Source organism: Rattus norvegicus, chromosome 13, assembly GCF_021556685.1.
Source record: "Rattus norvegicus strain SHRSP/BbbUtx chromosome 13, alternate assembly SHRSP_T2T, whole genome shotgun sequence".
Classification (NCBI taxonomy): Eukaryota; Metazoa; Chordata; class Mammalia; order Rodentia; family Muridae; genus Rattus; species Rattus norvegicus.
The window spans coordinates 106,094,631-106,112,804 of record NC_141546.1 but is presented as its reverse complement, the minus strand read 5'-3'; the positions used below and the strand labels follow the sequence as shown (position 1 = coordinate 106,112,804).

Here is an 18,174-nt window from a genome sequence, read left to right as displayed (position 1 = left end):
CCAAAAACAATGGGGCATCTTGGGGGATACACCTCCCTGCTGAGGATGCCAAGGTCACAGTAAAATGCCACTGCCTTTGTCTCCCTTTTCACCTGGTCTCAGATACTTGACCAAGTGGCTGTGTCCCCCGATACCCGGCCCACTTCTCTGAGCACCCTCCATATGGGTTCTTGCCGTCCTGGGAGGCCCTCAGCCGATGCCCAGGTGGCTTAGACCTTGGTGTCAAGGCTTTTGAACTGGGTGGGCACACACCCAGATCTGGGGACAATGCCATTACAGAAATAGTTTTGTCTCTTCGTTCATCAGAGTCCCTATTTTAGAGCCTGGACTAACACTGACTAGAGCTGTCCCTCCTCCTATGGGCTGAAGGTTACTGTGCTCCATGGCCATTAGACCTGACTCCCTACTTCCTTCCTAGGGTGTGTCTTTCTCACTGATGACCACAGAAATAGAAGCAGGGCTTCATCAGGTTGGCCCTTCTGGCTAGACTCACATCACACTGCCTGAGGGGCTAAGCCTCACATAACAGGTCTCCACGTGAGGGGTCACACACTTCCTGGTGTATAGAAACATGTCTGGAAAGCAGGAGGGCAGTAACTTCTGGGACAGTGTGGGCTCCTCTCTAGGCACCGACCAAAGGGAATAACAACAAAACCTTCTCTCCTTAGCCTTTAGAAAGTTAACTTCATCCCCTTCTCTACCCCTGCACCCTTTTAGTTCCCCAATAATCTTATTGCAAAGAGCCTCACAGCTCATGAACACCCCCAAAGCCCCAGAGCTAAGGAGGGCCACCCCAAGCAGGCTGGACAGGACACAAGATCCCTCATACCCCTGCCGTCTCTGACTGCTTGGCTAGGCCTGTGAGCTTGGGGACCCTCAAGGGAGCATGAAGGGATCTTGGAGAGCGAAGGACCTTGTGCTCAGGGGTGTGGATATCTTAGGCATCCAGACACATCTGTGGGGCCCAGGCCTAAGCTGTCCACATCTGACTACCAGAACCTGTTCAGCAGTGTGCCCTGCCCACTGGGCTCAGGTTGGGGTTTTACTCAGCTCTCATCCATTCCCCTGCCTCTGCCCAGGATTCCCTCTGACTATGCAGGTCTTCATATGCTTTCCTGGTACCCACCTCTTAGACCTGTCAGCTCCCCAAGTGGTTTCACTGAAGTGGCAGCTTGTGACAAGCAGGGCCTTTCAGAAATCCCTTTTGAGAAGTAGCCATGCTCAGAGGGCAATTGGTAGGTCAGGGAGGGGGAGATAAACATCTCCCCTGAGTGGGAGAGTAGTATGGTGTGGGGGTGTCTGAAATGTGAGAGAAAGCAAAGCCGGGTGGCAAGTACAGGACAGGTTCCCTCGTGGACGAAGTGACAGACTTCCTGCACTGTGGTAATGTCTGTGCTTGGAGCTAAGGGGACAGAGGTCGTGCTCTAGTCTCCGCAGGAGAGTCCGTCCTCAGGGATGAGGGCCTTTTTATTTTGTTTTGAGACAGGGTCTTTCTATATCACCCTGGCTGACCCCGAACTCGCAGAAAGCCTACTGTCTCTCCTTCCTAAGTGCTGGAGTTAAAGGCATGTGCCACCATGCCCAGCTAAGGATGACTGTCTTTACCGAGGTGGGGAAGACTCCCACACGGCCTTCACAGGATGCTCCATGGGTCCGGGGGTGCGCCCCCACCCCACAGTGTACAAGCGCATGCCTCCTCAGCAGAACACCAAAGCAGGGTGAACACGCCTCAGCCTGCCTCACTCCGGAAGACAGGGTTCAGCAGGCATGGAGGTCAGGTGGGGAGGGCCCAGGTTTAGCCGACCCATTGTGCCCGCTCTGACCCACCTTCCTTTCCTTCTCATTGGCCTTCTCCCCCAAGCCCCGCCCAGCACAGGCCAGTGTGCACTGCTGTATTCCTCCAAGGGGCCTGCCTGACTTTACCTCTGTGTTTTTAACTCATTCATTCTTCCAGCCAGCCCAGGTGCTTGTGGCCTGGGAAGCCGGTCAGGTCCTGGCCGGAGGGGTCAAGCCTGTTGCTTGTAGTGCTGGGAAGTGCCCCCAACCTGCTGAGGCATGCCGTGCACTGTATGCTGCGTGTGGACAAGAGTGTATCTCTTGTATGCTTCCTTCCGGGACGCTAACGAGCCTCATTGCCCTGGCTTCTCCCGTCATCTTACTTTTAACCGTCTTCACTGTTGGGTAAGTCCTCCCACGGACAGTGCTGGGTGGGCCGAACGCTTCCTGCACATGGTTTACAGGATACCTGTTGGGGACGGTTGTGAATGCACCTTGTTTCTCTTCGGTATCTCTTGACACCCACGTTGGCCCTGTAACTCAGCTGTGGTGAATAGAGCTGCAGGAAACACTGACACGCAAGTGTCTCGGGGAAGCGTTGGCTTGGAAGTCTTTGGAGTAAACACCAAATCAACCTCTGTCTCAAAGCAGAGGGATGCTGGCTGAGCACAGCAAAGGTAGCAGGTGGGAGTTCTGCAATATCCTGTGTCAACCCCTCCCATCTCCTCAGAGAAGTCTCTCATGTGGCTTTCAGAACACCAACTCCCTCTTGCTTCCTTCTCTTGAATTCCTGACAAAGTGGAGCTCCAGGCTCAGCCTTGACCTTGTCCTGTCTATAGCTGTGCTGTCAGGATGTCTCTCACACTCTACAGAACCAACCCCCATCCTTCACCTTTCCAACCTAGATCTATGACTTGCTCCTGCTTCCTCCTGCCAGGGACCGAGGTCTCACGTGACTGGATCTCCTCAACACCCAAAGTTTATTCGTCTCCCCAATCTCCACAGGAATCCCTCCTTCCAATCCTGTTCACCCCTCTTCTCTGCCCCAACTCAGGGGTGCCCCATCTTCACAATCCTGCTCCTTCCCTCTTCTCCATCCCCTCCCTGGTCCTAGATGCCTTATTCTAAAGGAATATTCTAAATCCCATCCATCCAGAGATCCTATGGCTGTCCCCTCAGCTGTATGCAGCGTCCTCCATGCTCTGAGCTGCTGTCCCTTTACCCAGCATCACTTGGGACTTTTAACTGCCCTTCTATTGCACCTTCTGATTTAGCTTGCTGCTCTCCTGCTCCTCAGACACACAGGCTTCTGTCTCTGTATCTTCAGCCTCTGCTTGGATGGCTGTTCTGGGAACCTACAGGACAAGGCTACCCTGACTGCCCTGTCTAGACTGCAGCTGTCTGTCACCAACTCTAGGCCTCGCCTCACTTCGATCCTTTAGGACCTAATTTCCTCATCTACTAGCCAGTTCTTTACTGCCTCCCAACTCTACTAGAACCAACCCAGGTTGGGATCTTTGTCCCCAGCATCTAGCACATAGTAAGTCTTCAATAAACACTGGCTGAATGGCAGACCCTCATCTTTTCTTCCTGGAACTTTACGAGGCCACGTGTGGGAGGTTGGCCCCGTGGACATGCGGTGTCTTCTTAGCCCAGTGACCTTGGAACAAGGAAAGCAAGGGCTTAGAGAGCCAGGAAGCTGCATGGGGGAGTTTTGGCTGGTCCCACTAACAAAAGTAAGATCCAGTTGTGATTTCTGTGGATCTAAGCTGTGCCTTTGCATGGAGTGGACCTCTCCTTACTCACTGCTCCCCTGTCCCTAATGCAAGAGGCCCAGCAGAGCTTGTCCATCCTGTCCTCACATCCCCCAGCCTGGAGTGTGCCCCACCTACTGCCCCAGCCAGTTTCCTCCCATATACTGCCCAGTGCTTCTCCAAACGTCTGCAGGAGCTTCCACTCACAGACATCAAAGAGCACCTGCTTTGATCTGAGCCAGTGTGGGCAACTTAAATAGCCCCCTGGATAGACAAATGGACAGACGGATGGACAGACAGACAAGCAGGAACTGCTCTGGAGGCTATGGGCTCCCTGCAAATCCTAGCTCCTCTCACAAGAAGCTCTGCCAATGAGAAGTCTCCACACTCCCAAGGCTTTCATGTTCTCATTGGAAGGAGAGAAATTCTGTTGCCTTAGGTGATTAGAGATTGTGTCTGTAGGAACTCAGTTACTGCGCCCCATCCCCAGGCCGCACGGTGAAGGAATCCTCACCAGGAGTCCATCTGCCCTGGGCCACCGTGTTGGTAGTAGGACTGGGCCTCCAGAACTGCTGCCACATTCCTGCCTCCGTGTGGCAGACAAAGGGGATGATATGTGACCAGGAAGAACCCCAGAAACAATCCTAAATTCTTACCAGGATTTATTAATGGCATTTATTAGGTAAAAACACCAATTAACATTCTAGAAATCTGTGAGGCTCACCTGTGAAAACCCAGGAGAGTGTGTGGGAGGATAGGGAAAGATGTGTGTGGATATTTCCGGCAGCCAGGCCCTCTGGGACCAAACCTGGATTTAACAGGAAAGTCTAGAAGAATATACACCAAGTGTGCCAGGTTTGCCTCACTCCATCCGTGGTGACATACTAGAATGTCACAGTATGTTGCCACCTCTGGGTCCCCAGCACCAGGAACAGTATGTGAGGGGTTGCAGCACATGAAAGCATTCATCTACAGAGGGACCTCAGTGCTGCTTGGTACGGCGCCATATTGTTGTTACCCAAGGAGCTGTGGAATGTGTGTCTTGATAAATTCATCCACATGTCTGTGGTAAAACCATCACATCTGGGGGTCGGCAACAGACACTCCCAAATGTCTTAGAAAGAAAAGAAAGAAAGAAAGAGAGGAAGAGAGAAAGAAAGAAAGAAGGAGGAAAGGAAGGGAGGGGAAGGAAGAAAGGAAGGAAGGGAGGAGAAGGAAGGGAGAGAAGGAGGGAGGGAAGGAGGGAGGGAGGAAGGAAAAGGAAGGTAGAGAAGGAGGAAGGAAGGAAGGAAGGAAGGAAGGGAGGAGAAGGAAGGGAGAGAAGGAGGGAGGGAAGGAGGGAGGGAGGAAGGAAAAGGAAGGTAGAGAAGGAGGAAGGAAGGAAGGAAGGACAGGTGAGTTCTCTGCTACTGTGTACCAGGGCTAAGCCACCTCCCTCTGCACAGCCTGACTTCCGTAACCCTGCTCCTTGCTGGTGAATCGTACACCTTTGCCTTGACAGTTTCCATGGAATCCTGAAGTTTTCATTCCATTTGAGTAGCCTTAAAGACTCATCAGATCCCTGCCTCTTCCTTTCCTTCTGTCAAAGGAATCGATTTCGGCAAATGCCTTTTTAAATTACACAAATGTTCTCAAAAAGATAGCTCTGGGGCGTGTCAAGGAATGGTTTCAGTGTCAAAATGGAACCATGGGTCTTACTTTTGCGTTAAATGGTGTGCGAGTCTCTAGCTTCCTCCACCACCTGTGACCAACCCAGTGTACTGGACTCCTTGTGCCTTCCACAACAGCCTTTGATGTTCCTTCAGTAGGAACCCGGGGGACATTTTCCATATCCAGGCACTTTCCTGGGCCACAGAAAGCAAAATGATCAAGAGCTAGCCTGGAGTGCGGGAAGGTGAGAAGACAAAAGATCTAATTCAGCTCATTACAACCATTTACAAGATAAAAGAGAGGGGGTAGGGACAGGCCAGCCCCGTTAGTTCTGTGTGGGTTGCACTAAACTTCCTTTTGTTGGCTCAACCTGGCCTTGCACTACAGTCGGGAGAAGGAATGATGCCCTATCCTCCCTTGAGTGACATCACAATAGGCTTCCTCTTTCTCTTGGTCAGAAGGCACCCAGGACAGACATAGCTCTGGGCAATGTTTTTACTTTTCCCACCAACTATTGATCCAGGTACTGGAGAAGTGGTCAGAGAGCTTTCCGTGAGTACTGAGTTTAGGACTCCCTCATAAAATGTAGGCTCTGGGGGACACTGGGCGCTTCTCTTGGGACAGTGTAGCTATTGCTTCAGAGAATGTAGCCTCTGGCTCACAATTCCTTCCCTCGCCTTTCATCCTCCTACTGGGGGGTGCAGGGTGGGGTGGGGGTTGCAGGCCCTGACTCAGATCTCCCTCAATGCAGTCAAAGATACAGAAAGCACGTTTAACACAGTAGGTCCCGGCGTAGAAGACTGGGTCTTCCACCACTAGAGGGGAAACTGTCTGCCTTTGGACTGCCATGTTGGAAGGAAGCCCCAATCCCATGGGGAGACTGTGTACCAGAGAGCAGCAACAGTAACAGAGCCTGAATTTGAACAACTCTGGCTCGGGCACCAAGCCTGCACGTTAAGGTGTGTCCAGAGGATTTAGCCTGAGAGTCATGCCAGTCATTTTAGCTGTCCAAGTCATGTGAGCTGAGGCCAGAGACACACAAACAAGCCATCCTTGTGATGGCGTCTTCAAGTTCCCAACCATAGCAGACCGTCTACAGTTGGTGTCATATTTATCACCCTCAGATCAGAGCAGCCCGTAGGAAGGGCTCTGGGGAAGAGCATTTCAGAGGGGAACCACAGGAACCAAGGAATCAGGTACACAGAAAACCATTCAACAGAGAGGGAAGCCCCAGAAGGTTTCTGAAGTATTTAGCATAGGGGCTCAGATCCCGAAAGAACCACTGAAAGCGTTCAGCAGAGGTCAGCCAAGCACCTGTACCTCTTAAATTTGTCACCAGCTTCCAGGGAGTTAGGAAGTTGCCAGAAGTGCAGGAAACTCCTCAGACCAAACTTAGGGAGGGTGGGCTAGGCAGATCTGCGACCCTCTGTGAACCTGAGGATCATGTCCACCTTGTCCTGATGGAGAAACCGCAGTGCTCCTCCGTCTCTCCTCTACTTCAAAACCTCTGAGAGGCATCTGTTGATTGTGGAAAACCTAGCCAGCAAACAGTTTTAGGAAATACAGCCCCAGGCTTTTTATGGTGAAGACTGGAGAACAGGGGCGGTTGTCAACAGGCAGTCAAAGCTCAGCACTCCCAGCCTTCCCTTCTCAGGCCGCCTCCCCATCAGTGGGCTTGTTCCCCACCTCCCGCGCCACTCTGTCCCTGATTACTAGATGTGTCACTTCCTGTGTTATTTCTGTTTCCTGCTGTTATGACAAATCACTCAGACCAAAGCACCATTCAGCTCACAATTCCAGGTATGGTCCATCATGGCGGAAAAGTCACACGGGACCTTGGGGGAGCTGGTCACATGGCAGCCACACTAAGGAGCAGAGAACGAAGAATGCATTCAGGCGTGGGGTAAACTCCTTTTCTTCATTTTTACCCAGTCCTGGATCCCAGTCAAGGAAGGTCGCTACCCACAATGGGGTGCGTCTTTCCACCTCAATTATGCAGTCAGGGTGACAGCACAGCCAACTCCCACCGGGAGCAGCCCTGGCTCCCGAGAGAGTGAGAGAGTCGTCTGGAGTTTGTCCGCTATACTAGCAGAATTCCATCACCTCAGCTTCACCCTCCCCACTCTGGCCGCCATTCCTACCTTCACTCACTCTGGGTCCCCAGCTCCAGCAATCCTTCGGTTTCTCAAGATTTCCTCTTCTCCTCCTCTTTCCTCATCCCTTCTCACCCAGGTTAGATATCCCTTCATTAACCTGATAACCTTCTTTGTAGCTCTAATACCAATGTCCCTTCTTGCCGCTTTTGCTTTACTCTTTCAGGAAAAAAAAGAAAAGAAAATCTCGGCCATCCTGGTTAAATCGAGTTATTTATTTCACACGGTCTCACATAGAAAGCACCTACTCGGCTAACTGCCCTGACTTTAAACTTAGCCTCTGCTTAGAAACCAGAGCTTGGGGGGTTGGGGATTTAGCTCAGTGGCAGAGCACTTGCCTAGCAAGCGCAAGGCCCTGGGTTCGGTCCCCAGATCCAAAAAAAAAAAAAAAAAAAAAAAAAAAGAAACCGGAGCTTGGCTTCTGCAAAGAGGAAGTGGAGAGGAGGGAGTAGCACCGCGGGTGCTTCATGAAATGAAGGTCAGGAGATCCAGAACAGATCCAGCCCTGGCCGGATCGCTGGCCCTGGCATAGAGGTTCAGGGGTTAAACATGTTATAAGATAGAAAACAGGGTTAGACCTTAAGTCTTTTTTTTTTTCTTTTACTTTTCTATTTTTCGGAGCTGGGGACCAAGCGCTCTACCACTGAGCTAAATCCCCAACCCCTGGACCTTAAGTCTTAATGAGGTAAAAACTGGGACACCATCTGTAGCATGAGTTCGTCCATGGTCCCAGTGGGCCACTTAGAACCTAGAGTTGTAATATTGTCTCTACGAGGGATAGAAAGTTCCGGGCAAGCAGGAAGCTGAGCTGTTAAGTTGGTCCACAAGTCAGCGGCTCAGCAACGGTCGGTCCGGTGCCATTCCAAGTTGAGACTCTCTTTGTCTCTCAGTGCCTGCCTATCTAGAAGCTGCCTTGTGTTTGGCATCTCCTAAGGGCAGTACTCTGACATTCTCCAGTCTTCTACTGCAGCATAGAGCAGCCCCATTCTTCTACTGCACCATAGAGCAAAACTCAGACAGACAGACAGACAGACAGACAGACCCTGAATCACTAGCTTTCCATTCTTGGCTTTCCTTCCTGGCTTGTGTCCTCCTTTCCTCTCAGGTCTCCACAGAACAGGGCTTTGAAAAGTCACCAGCCACTTGCCAGATAACCAATTCCCCCTCTCCTCCTCGTCTGTCCCTAAGTTGCCACTGGTCCTTTGTCCTTGGAGACACTTCCTTCTCTCAGCTTTTAGACCCCCACACTCTCGTGGCTTACCCTCTACCTCTGTGGCTGCTGGTTCTTGGTGTCTGTGTTGGTCTTCTTTCACCTTCCTGAGCCCCCGTAAACTGAAGCGTCTCAGAGCTCGGCTCCTCAGTTGTCTTCTCCATCTTTCCAAGGGCCCATTGCGGTTGGCAGCCATCAATCTTAAATGGCTGCTGCAGCCAGACCCTGGGCCTTGGATGCCTCATCTAGTGACAGATAGCTGTGTTTCCAACCAGAGGCCCCTGGACTCCAGACTCAGCACCCAAAGGCCTGGTGAGCTCTTACCCTGGAATACCCAGTGGCCACGTGGAACTTGTCTAAGGTCAGATGCTATGTTTTCTCTAACCCACACTTCTGAAGTCTTCCTATTTTTGCAAAGACCAAGTTCACCTCCATACCCCCACTAGCAAGGCTGGGTTGGGGGTGCAAAAAGTGCAGAACCAAGTCTAACTCCTCCCAGCTAGCCATTAGGAAACCTGAGATCTCTACCTACCAAGGAAGTCTGGAGTTGGCCTCCTCTCTAGCTTTTCCACCAGGACTGACTAAGACTCTGCTATCTCCACCCCCCCCCACCCCTGCTGTTTACCAGCTTGGATGCTTACCCAAGTTCTGCTCCCACAAAGCGGAGTGGGAGGGGCGTTTAGTTTTTAAATAAGCACAGGGAGTGTGTCAATCCTGGATTCATAACCTTCCAGTCAGCAGAAAGAGAACTGACCTGTGCCATCCTGGCCTTTCATCCTGGGTCCTCATCCTCCCAGTTTGGCCACAGCCTCTCCCTCTGGCAAGGCTCTCCTCAGATGTCTGATAGGTTCTTACTTCAGGTTTTCAGGTTCTTGCTTCAGGGACACATTACTAGCGAGGCTTCCTTTGCTCATCCTTCCACTTTACTCCCCCAACCCCTGAGTGCAGCAGGCCATCCTGCTATGTCATTGTGCCTGTCTCTCTCTCTCTTCTGGCATGAGGACATGGCCTCACTGGAAAATCAGTCCCCAGAGCCATACCCAGCTCAGGCAGGTTGAGAGTATTGTCTTCTGCCTTCCCCCAGTGACTGTTGTGAAGTGAGGCAGAGGTGTGGGCAGAAGCCTGACCAGCAGGCCCTGTCAGTCTTGCTACAGATCTGGAGGAGGGTTGACACCTCCATGGCTGTGTCTAGAGCAGCACACCTCTCGAGGGGGCGGGGCGTGGGGTGGGTGAGGTAGGGGGTGCAGGACACTGTATGACAGTGGTGATTCTGGTCTCGTGGGATGGTGTGTGGAGAATTCTGAAGATTTGTTTTGTGGAAAGTTCTCTTAGAGGAGCAATGCCGGGAGCAGCTTTTGGACCGAGAAGGTCCCCGTGTTTTTGCAAGGCTCGTGTTTTCCCTGTGGGCCTATAATTATGGATAATCTGCCCTGTGCTCTGAGTCAGCTGCTGCACCAAACCCTATGCAGGTTGCAGGGTGCTGCCTCTCTCCTAGCATCTGCAGGAACTGGCCCCACCATGCAGAGGCCTGCCTTCCCAGATTGCTTCTGAATGCAATAGCCACCTTTTCATTCTTCATCCTGGACAGATTTCAGCAGCAATCAAGGCTGAGACCAAGGGGCTTCTCCATCCCCCCAGACGGTAGGAGGAGAGCCACCCAGGCGTGGGGAGCGGAGCGCCAAGTGGGGATCAGAGGCCACACCCTGAAGCTGCCTCTCACCCTTACTCCGCCATCCGAACAACCTGAAAAATTATTCAGCATCTTCTTGTCGTGCCCTGCTGGGCCGTCAGACTGCCTTTGCCTTCTGCACATTCCTCGGGTGTTCTGGTAACTGCTGGCAGGAACAGCAGGGCCCATTTCCACCGACAAGTCAGGCCAAAGTAGAAATACCTCTCAAGGGCCCTCCCTCTGGCACAGCTGGACTTTCTTTGCAGAGGGTAATAAAGTAAGTCCCACTTCAGCCAATGTTCACCTATTTAACTCGGCCAAGAAAGAGGTGTGGGGATCACAGCTCTGGGGAGGAGAGTGGCCCAAGCCCAGGTACTCGGGGTTAGGATTCTTTCCCATCTTCTTTTTCCCCCCATTTTTTTAATTGGATATTTTCTTTATCTACATTTCAAATATTATCCCCCTTCCTGGTTTCCCCTCCAGAAACCCCCGATCTCACCTTCTTACAGGCCACAATGCAGCATTCCTGACAGCTTGTCCCCCAAGGACCGGCACTGGCGCCCTTCCCATGCATTCACCACCTCACAAGCCTGCCTGGGCCAGAGGCTACTGGGACAAGGATGTTAGCAACCAAAGACAAGAGGGCAATCCTAGGTCAGGCACCTAGTGAGCGTGCTGGGGACAGAGGGGACTCCCTAGGAGGCAGCTCAGAGACAGAACGTGCTTCACACCAGAGAATCTGCGGTATGGACTCTGTCCCGAGGTGTCCCTCTCTGTCCCAAGGTGTCCCTCTCTGTCCCGAGGTGTACACCCCAGCCCACAGGCTCAGCTCTGCACCACCTCCACTCTTAGCCAAGTTTCTCTTTACCTAATTCCCACTCGTGAGAGACTGAAGAGAGTGAACTTGACCCATTGGCCAGTGAGTTCACTTATATGGGGAGATAAATGTCTGTGTTGGGGGCGAAGGAAGAAGAAAATGGAGCGGGAAGACGCTGACACCTGAGCTCCACCTCATTGTCCACATCAGTTGGCCTGGTATTGGGGAAAGTGACCCAGCACCTGAACATGGACTAAGAAACATACAGGCTTGAACCCCAAGTCTCCCTGTACTGACATGTTCTGCAAATAGTTCTGTGCATGTATATCCATGTATATCTGTACATATCCATGTAGAACAATGGCATAAGGCAGCTCACGACTACTTGTCTAGTTTCAGGGGACCCAACAACTTCTTCTGACCTCCAAGGGGACCTGCATATCTGAGCATGAGCCTGCACACATACGCACACACACATGCATGCACACACATATACACACACACATACACATAGACATACAAACACACAGACACAGGCATGCATGCACATACATACACATACATTAATCTTTAAAAAAAGAGAAAAATTATTTAACATAGCAAAACTATACAGAAATTTTAAAGAAAGTCACAGAAGGGGAGAGAGAAATATTCTTTGAAGAGGGGCCCTTGTTGCTCCATAAACACACCTCTCTAGATTGGTATGCAGATATATGCAAATTAAAACAAAACTGCAACACTCACACACACGCGCGCACACACGCACATGCACACATGCACACGCATTTAGGCGAAAGTCTTACATTTACCCTGTGTGGGGTTTCCGAGTTCTCGTGCATCTGTGTGGCACTGAGGTGGCACTTTGTTAGCAACTTGGCCGATGGCATTTATTGGAGGCACTTAGAGGTGAAGAGCTGCCCCCCACCACCCCCAGTATCCCTCAGAAGGACCCTAACCAAGTCAATTCCCTGCACAGCATTCTGTGCATGACAAAGCCAGTGGCAAAAGACTGAGCCTGAAAACACTCTCCACGCAGAGACAACAGCCAGGGGTCACACAACACCAGAGAAAGGAACCCCAAAACCCAAGCAGGCTGCACTTTCTCAAGTGTCAAAATGTGTGATTAGGAATGAATTTATCTCTTCCAGCACTAGAGCTGAGACTGTCTCGGCATCCTGACCTGAGGTACAGTCAGGCATGAGCAGCAGCTAAACAGCAGGTTTTAACGCCTCTGGGCCTTGCACGGCTGTGACCAGAGCAGGCTGGGTGACCTCCCTCAAAGGTCCATCCCAGGCAGGTGATGTGCCTGTGCCCGGCAGCTTTTGCAAGCTTTTTAACTGGAGAAAGGAAGGCAGTGTTAAAATCCCCCAATTCCATCTCTTCCTGGACAACTGCACCAGACCCTGCTGGGGGAACACATGGTTCTACCAACAGCCTTCGAATGTCTGGTATCAGTGAGCAGATGATTCAGGAGATTGTGAATCTGTGTTATACATATACATATATGTATTAAATAATTTTATCTGGGTGGGCAGGGATGTTCTGGGTGGGTGCACTCCTTTAACCCCAGCACTCGGGAGGCAGAGATAGGTGGATTTCTGTGAGTTCAAGGCTAGCCTGGTCTACAGAGTGAGTTCCAGGACAGCCAGGGATACACAGAGAAACCCTGTCTGGAAAAAAAACAAAACAAACAAATACCATTATTTTTTATGTGGATATACATACATGTCAAGGCTCATGTAGAAGTGAGGAGCAAACTTGACAGGAGTCAGCACTCTCCTTCAGCCCCGTGGGTTTGGGGCACTGAAACCAGGTCATCCTGCTTGTCAGCAAGCACCTTTACCTACCGAGCCATCTCAGTGGCTCTCTTGCCACATTCCAAACAAATATTTTATTCATCCAAATCTATATGCAAATGATACACCTGAAGAGTGACACCAGGCCATTGTAAGGGGACAGAAATCAGAAGAGATCAAAACATAATTAGCTTATCTGATACTGCCCCACCCACCTCAACCTAGTTCCTCAGATATGCAGGAAGCCTTGTAACCCATGTTGTTATCCTGGTGGTTCAAGGGCTGTAGTATTAAAAATCCCAGAATGGGGGCTGGAGAGATGGCTCAGAGGTTAAGAGCACTGACTGTTCTACCAGAGGTCCTGAGTTCAAATCCCAGCAACCACATGGTGGCTCACAACCATCTGTAATGAGATCTGATGTCCTCTTCTGGTGTGTCTGAAGACAGCTACAGTGTACTTATATATAATAAATAAATCTTCAAAAAAAAAAATCCCAGCATGGGCTTTCTTCCCCGCCTTAGACCATTTAGTTCCCAGATAAAACACACACACACACACACACTCACACACACACACACACACACACACGGCCTTTATATTTCTAGTATGCCTTAGGCAGCACAATAGATGGGCAGCTGCTTACCCTCCATGCTGTTAGAATCTACTTTGGATGACCCGAGTAATTACTTACTGGTTACTATGTTTCATCCCGCCTGCTCTTAACTCCAGTTGGCCAGCCCACAGGACGACGTTTTTATGGCTCAGCTCTCCTATGTCGGCTCTCCTCCCTCCTGCACATTCTTCTTCTTGTCCCTCTCCTCCAAGCCTGAGAACCCTTAACCCCACTCATGTCTCTTCTGCCCAGCTACTGGCTGTTGGCATCTTTATTTACGGATCACAATTAACTGGAGGCAGGTTCACTCAGTGTGTTACGTAGGACTCTCTCATCTTTGAGGTAACCAAAAGGGTCTTGGGGGCCCCAAATTAGCATTAGACTACAAGCAGCATTAGACCAGCACAGTACGAGGGGCCACGGTTTTACCAACAGCTGGATGAAGATGAGGCCATGAACAGAGCAGTGATGGCCAGTGGATTACCGTGACTCAGGAGGGCAAGAACAGCCTCAGTGCTAGCTCACTGAACTTCTACCATGTGCCAGCTCAGTGCAAAACACACGTGTGTGTCACCTCACAGTGCAAGACACACATGCCTGTCACCTCATGGTGCAACACAAGGTGTTCCCTACCTCAGTGTGTAAGACACACAGACACGAGTGCTCACCACCCCACGGTGCACTGCATCTAAAGATATAAACTCTCACATTTTAGTTCCCGTGAGTCATGGAATTCATGAACACCAGAGTGAGCCTCTGTTTCTCTGCATTCAGAAGGCTCTCCTTTCCCCAGGGAGGCCTTAGTCCTGGGAAGCAAATGCTCCCATACAGTTCCAAGAGTGCAAGCATAGTCATACTGGCAGCTTTGAGAAATGGCTGCTTTCTCCCCTCTGTGGAGCTTCTGAGGGGGCATGGGCTGACCTGGGGCTGGAGCTGGCCACCGCTGGCTTGACTATCAGCGCTGTGTGGAGTTAACACTGTCACCTTCCATTACGTAACAGATCAGCTGCTGGCCCAGCTCCTCAGGGTGGCTTCACCTACCCTGGTTACCCAACAAAGGGATGGTGGCAGCCTAACTCCAAAGATGAAACGTCTGCTTAGGGGGAAAGGCTGCTTTACAGTGTGACAGAAGCATGATAAATCCATTCTTCCAAGAAAGCCAGCCCCACTCCACAGCCTTCCTTTGCCTCATTATCCCCGAGCTCTTCCTCAGAAACCCAGGGGGCTCATTTCCCTGCATCCTTAGCTCTCACACCTTTCTCTTCCCTGGCCGTCCTCCCCTGCTTTAATTTTGTGTTTGCTTTGGTCCATGTCCCACGTTCATCTTTACATCACAAACGTACAGAGAGCAGGAAGTGATGTCTGCATTCCCTCCTAGGTCCCTTACTCTTGATAGCTGCCCAGTTTGGTGCTCAATAGATACCAGAGAGAACCAGCTGATCTGCATGCCAGACGGCAGGACAGCCCGGGAAACAGCTGCAAGGGTTACATGTGGCACTGAGGTGACATCGAGGCCCTCAGAGGCCAGGGGTCAAATGCGCCTAGCCGAATGACCCATACTTAAGTCTCACCATTTTCATTTTGTGGCTGGCCAAAGAAGGGTCGTCTGAGCCTTCTGGGGATTGTATAGCGGGCATGAAATAACACCAAGAGCCACAACAAAGACTGTTCTGGAATTACGCCTGAGTGCTCACCCCAACCCGGTATCCCTAAGCAGGCACTGTAGCCTGCCCAGCACAATGAGCACGGGAACAGAGAGTGGGGATCGGACTGACCGTCTCCTCTGTTTCCTCACCTCATTGCTGTTGGAGATTGGTCCTAATGCTTTAATTCAAAATGAGTGTCCAAGTGCTAAAGGTCCTTGTTCCCAATTGGTCTTTGTTCAATCAATAAAGATGCCAACGGCCAATGGTTGGGAAGGGGCGGGACCCTTAGAGTTGCGCAGGGCAAGGGCGCAGAAAGGAACAGGAGAGAATGGCCCTCACTCAGGAAAGAAGGATGGAATGCAGTAGTGGCAATAGATGTGAACCAATAAACGTTATGGAAATGCTGCTTCTGCCCCGGAAAAGAGCTGACTGTCATGGTCTAACCCACGGCCGCCTCCTCTGCCCTTCCGGCCTGGAGGCTCCACGCAGGCTTTCATAGTGAAACACAGTTCTGTCACTTTGCCAGAGTGGACTAGCAGCCATGCCGCTTTTGCATAGAGTGGTTTATTACAGCGGGGATTTTTTTGTTGTTGTTGTAAAGAGTGAAAGAAAATGCTTTAGGAAACAAGAGTTTGCTTCCACCTTGCAAGGGGGTATGGTGGGGCGGGGAATGGATGGCTCATCTGGAGAGGAGATTGAGATTAAAAGAGAAGGCTTTGGTCTGGGTTGTTGACCGGACTCAGGGCGGACTCTATTTGTTTCTCCTTTTCCTCTTTCCCTATCCTCCGGCTAACTTTACCAGGAGTGCCCAGGAATGTTCCACAAACTTTTCCTAAGTTTGCTTACTCTCTGCCTTCATGTCTTAACTAGGTCACGTTGGTGTTTTAGGAATTCTTTTCCTGTTTTTGAAGGACTCTTGACCCTTTGACCTCATTGTTGATCCTTTTAAGTCTTTTCCACTATGGTTCGATATTTGTGCGTTTTGGGTTCTTCAAGTGCAAGTTTCTTCCATTTCCTCCTCCTCTTCCTCCTCCTCTTCCTCCTCTTCTTCTTCCTCCCGCTCCTTTTCTCCCTCCTCATCTTCCTCAAACTTTACTTTTTCTGTGGAAACTTGCTACCATCTCCAGGGTAGATCGTTTTCCAAACATAAAAACTTAAGGGTTTTACATCCTACTCTTCTCCATCTCCGGACTCTGCGTCTTCCTCCACCGCTGCGAGGTGTTGTCATCAAGAACGGTCGTCTTCAATGATAAGTGGTGCTCATTTCCATGTTAAAGGGATGATCTTTTTCAGACTTTGGGTAGTTCTGAGGCCTAAGACCGCTCATGGCTGTGTCCACTGAGTCTTCCATGAGGTTGAGGTAAACACTTCTGTGTGAGAGAAACCAGAAAAACAAACAACCTGCCCTCTGTTCCTCAGGACAGACAGGCAGAATGGAGCCATGCCAAGGAGAGGGGCAGGATTTTTCTTTACATTTCTTTTTTTGGTTCTTTTTTTTTTTTTTTTTTTTTTTTGGAGCTGGGGATCGAACCCAGGGCCTTGCACTTCCTAGGCAAGCGCTCTACCACTGAGCTAAATCCACAACCCCGGATTTTTACTTTAGATGTTTATCCTATTAGAAATGCTCCCAACTTTTGACGTTACCAAGTGGATTAAGTTGCCTGACAGAATTTCACTCATTTGAACAAGAAAAAAAAAATATTTGCAACCCTTACACGGCTGGATACATATGTCTATGTCTATATAGCTGTTAAATGTAGGCTGGTCCTGTGTTTCCTTGTCACTCAATAAATAAGATGCTCTGAACACTGACTCACTCACTGAAGAGATGGCTCAGTGGGTAGAGGTGCCGGAAGACGTTGTGCACTGTGGTGTGTGTGTGTGTGTGTGTGTGTGTGTGTGTGTGACGCAAATAAACAAATGTGATAAAAATGTTAAAGACTCCACTTATACACTCAACAAACATCTGTCTACACACATGGTACGGGTGTGTTGGGGAGTGGAGGAACTACTCTTTTGCTTTAAAAGATGAGGTAAGAAAAGATCTCAGGCTGTTATACTTATACTCTCCTCTGCAAACCCCACACAAGGTGAGACTCACTTCCTGACAAAATCCACAAGTCCAGCCATCTTTGCCTTTTGCATGTGGAATTTTGGCTGGATGCCGATGTTGATATTTCTATGTCGGTAAACTGAACCCAGCACCCAGTGATCTCAGGGCACCACGCCAGAGCAGAGCTGCAGACTATTTACTTCCTGTCGCTCATTAACTCTCACCCCATCAGGCCCTATCAGGCCCCATCAGGCTAGGAAGACCAAGTGCAATTACAGGTCCAGGGCTTAGCATAGATGTGTGCTCAGTAAGGAAGCAAGGAAGGAAAGGGGGAGCGGAGGGAAGAGAATGGGAAGAAAGGGGAGGGAGAGGGGGAAGGAGAGGAAAAGGGGGGGGGTGTCGAGGAAAAAAGTGGAAAGGAGGGGAGGGTGAATGCCCCAGAAGTTAACAGTGTGGAGAGGACATAGTCACAGTGGGGATGGGCTAGAATGGCCCTGGTAGAACAGACACTGTCACCCTTCAAAGGGAAGGAAATGAATTACTTGTGACATCCATCACTTCAGAGCCTATTACAGGAAAAGGCCAGATGGGGGTGCCCATACAGTCTGAGCCCCTCAAGTCTGCCCCCTGGTTTGCACGGTCATCACCACTGATGAACACACTCACAGTGCACCACTAATGAACACACTCACCATGCGTGCACTTCACTGTTGATGTACACTCTCACTGTGAGTGTCTGCATTTCCTGGGAGCCACCATTTTGGCCCCCAGGCTCACGGATTTGTTTCAGATCTCACTAGGATGCAGCTGTGAGGGATCCCTGGGCTGGGGAAGTAGCAGAGAGCAGTGGGCCACCTTCAGGGAAGGCCGGCAGGGGTCCTGGAATTTAGTCGTGTGTTGGGGGGGTGTGAGCAGTGTCCATGCACTGCACCCCCCCCCCAGCCCGGAGCTGAGGACCGAACCCAGGGCCTTGTGCTTGCTAAGCAAGCGGTCTACCACTGAGCTAAATCCCCAGCCCCCAGTAACAGATGTCTTA

At 50.6% G+C, this 18,174-nt stretch overlaps 1 long non-coding RNA gene across 3 annotated transcripts; it reads left to right on the top strand.

Annotated features, from left to right (window-relative positions):
* Positions 1 to 5,626: 5,626 nt before the first annotated feature.
* Positions 5,627 to 10,506, top strand: LOC108352598 (uncharacterized). Of its 3 annotated transcripts, none has more exons than XR_015636295.1 (3): positions 5,627 to 5,732; positions 6,951 to 7,083; positions 10,132 to 10,506. It is a non-coding gene; the product is annotated as an uncharacterized LOC108352598 (long non-coding RNA). The 3 variants fall into 3 exon arrangements; XR_015636297.1 differs by having other exon boundaries at positions 5,645 to 5,732; positions 6,981 to 7,083; positions 10,132 to 10,504; XR_015636296.1 differs by having other exon boundaries at positions 5,645 to 5,732; positions 6,968 to 7,083; positions 10,132 to 10,504.
* Positions 10,507 to 18,174: the final 7,668 nt, after the last annotated feature.